This window comes from Uranotaenia lowii, chromosome 3 (assembly GCF_029784155.1).
Source record: "Uranotaenia lowii strain MFRU-FL chromosome 3, ASM2978415v1, whole genome shotgun sequence".
NCBI classification, from domain to species: Eukaryota; Metazoa; Arthropoda; class Insecta; order Diptera; family Culicidae; genus Uranotaenia; species Uranotaenia lowii.
In genome coordinates, this window is record NC_073693.1 from 346,730,692 (window position 1) to 346,734,027 (window position 3,336).

Genomic DNA, 3,336 nt, shown 5'->3' on the forward strand with positions numbered 1-3,336 from the left:
AAGAAAGGAAAGACCTCTTTAATTTGATGCATACAAGCTTCCGTGTAATTTATTCCAATTTATTTGTTTTTAGCATTTTGTTTTATTATGCCACCCCCCCCCCCTCCCCCCTCGCGATGTTCCGACTCCGAGTGACAAAAGAAGGATTTGAAATTTGCTGCGGCCTTATTGTGTCCAAAAAAATTAATATTTCAATAGAACTCAAATAAAACCTTTAACATAATAAAATGAGCGATATTGATTCCAAGATGATTTGTTTTCGATTACTTCCAAAACTATTAGTAGAAATTTCAGCATGTTAGAAAAACTTTTCATAAAACAGTGTGAAATAAATCACCGAAAAAACACACATACATTTGGAAACATGCAAAGTGAGCGTTTAACGATGTTCGATTTTTTTTTATAGAAGTTTCTTAGTAAATTAAATTTAAATATACCACTTAACAGGGAGATCATCCATGTTGAAAAGTGGGATTTTCATTAGATGGGGGATGGGAAAGATAAAAAAACAAGTTTTCTCATTTGAAAATAAAAAATATATTGCCATATCTGTACCAACACGTGAAAAGGATCTATCTCCAAAAGTAAACAAAAAACATTTTCAGCACCTCATGATAGGCCAACATTTGCACTACTTAACGGTGAAACCCTTTTCAGAAAATATTATTCCGTTACATTAAAAATTCAATTTAAGTAAAGGATGTATAAACATTCTAAAACCAGAACCGCCATCACATTGATATACACCCTTTACTCCGGAAAAATTGTTCGCTGCTACTCCGCAAACAAACTCAAAATAATCAATTTGACTCTTTATTCAATATAAAAACACAGTTGCAAATGAATGCGAGTTTATAACTAAAGCTAAAAATAAGAAAATAGCGAAAGGTGTATAAACAGGTTAGACAAAATATTACGTGAGCAAGGTTCTATCTACGATAGCGCGTTGTTTTTGCATGAAAATTGATATTCCTCTATTCTAACACATAGAGAATGCTTATAACAATCGTTTGTCTTGCATAAAAAGTAAAAATTTCAAGTGATTTTTAATAAGCGATTAAAAATAGGTTGTATTTTTTTCAAACGCGTTTTTCTCGATTCGCCATACATGGAGATACATCCTTTTCAGGCGTTGGTACAGATATTTGTTCAAGTGTCCTAAAAATCGTGGGTAAATAATGTTTTTTGTAATAGAATTAATAAGCATACAAAGGAAATTACTAAAAATTTCTATTAAAGAAAACCTCATAAATGTAAGTTTTTCAATCATATGAAAACGATAAACACAGTAAATAATCTCAATCAAAACTAAAAAAAAACTTACAACTTACAATAATGAATATAAAGCTTTCAAAATTTCAATAAGTCTAACGACTCATTTTGATTTATATTTTTGTGAATCCGAGCAAGGCCGGGTAAAATCAGCTAGTTAATTATACATACCAAATGTATTTATGTACGTAATTTTTTTCAAGGCATTTAAAATTTCATCGGTTTATTCATTCCAGAAATTTCAAATGACATGACTACTACAATGGACATAAAGTCAATTTTATGGTCTCCAAATATAATAAAAAGACCGCCAATTTTCCAATGTTTGCAAGTTCACCGTTTTTTTAATAAAAAGTTGATAGGCAAATAAAAAAAAAACACACAGGATGGTATTGCTAAAAAAGTAGCGTTCTCAAGCTTTTGACAATTAAAATAATAATTTTTTGACCAACGGTGCTAGTTGAAATTTACTCAACTGTAAAATCTGTCTAGTTTTTCATTATTGATGGTCATAAATACAGATCAAGATGCCAATTAAAATATATTTGGATTTGGTTTAATTTTCATAAATAAACCCTTTTCTGTTAAAGCTTAGCAAACAATAACAAATTGGAAAAATTTCGATATTTTACAATTATATGAGGCCCGCAGAGCCAAATAGGTATAAGTGCAAAAATGATCGATTTTGAGTAAATAAGGCCAAACGATTCTCAATGTTGAGTTTTTAAGATTTTTAAAATTATATTCCCATACTTTTACGTTCGAAAGAAAATTGCAAATGTTCGAAAAATGTATGTAAAATGGCCAAACACAAAAATTTAAAAGCGTGTTTTCTCGAAATTAGTTTTAATACACTTTTACCTCTTCGGCTTATGTCACTTCAAAGAGATTTTCAGATCTTTGTTTTGAATTTAGTTAGAGTAGATAGAGATATATTTTTCCAAATGATATACGCAGACCAAGAAAACCAATCAATTCTTAGAACATGGCTCTTCCAAAAAGAGCTTCGCGGGCCTCAAAAAATTGGTCGCGGGCCAAATGTGGCCCGCGGGCCATGGTTTGGCCACCCATGCTTTAGACGGAAAATCTGTCAGTGATGCTTGTTTCTTTTCACAAATAAAAGAATGCTCTGTTTGGGGGTTTTGACTATTTTCTTGCTGCTGCTACCGCTTTGCCGCCTTCGGCAAAGTTGTAGTCACAAAATTTTCCACCTAGCTCCATATATTGGAATTTCATTTGCATTGCGAGAGAACAAAATATTCAAGAATAATCAAAAAAGTGACATTCTCCGAACATTAGTTTTTTCCGAAAGGAAACTTTTTAAACCACAGGGTTTTTTAAACTCGTAAAAAGTTGCAAAATTATGCAATCTAATAAGCCTGGACCCCTCGTGGATTAACATTGAACTGGTTTCTCATGTAGCAAACAGTGGCCCTTGATAGGTTCCCGATTTTTTTTCGAAATGACGGAACATAAATAAAGGTAAAATTTACCGAGAAGCGATTTATTTTATCCACCCATCTTTCTCGGAAAATTTTACTTTTTTTTTCATTCACCTAGCAAAAAGATAAATTTTACCTTTTTCGCATTCACCTAACAAAATAGTTTATAATACTGTTTTGCCATTCACTGGTTTAAAAGGGTAGATGTTAGTTGGTTTGATTGGTTTTTCAATAAAAATAAAAAAAAACTAAATTTATTTAAAATTTATGCAGTTAACATGTACATTTTTAAGCTAAATAAGTTACCAAACATTTAAGCCAAAAAGTTTTATATATGTTCAGTATCATCGATGTGAGATTGCTAAAGAGCCCAAAAAACAACTGTTCAGTAAATGTTTACTATTCCTAACTTATGTACACTCAACTCTCTGGGGCCACCATTATTTAAAAAAAAAATTAATATAGATTTAATTCATTCAATTTTCTTGACCTTATAAAAAGGCCTGTGCTAAAAGGTTTCCGTGAGTAAATAAATCAACAATTACAATTATAATTACAATTACAATTTTGATATAAATAACACTAGTTTGTGAACCAAAAATATAAAGTCCAATTCAGGAAC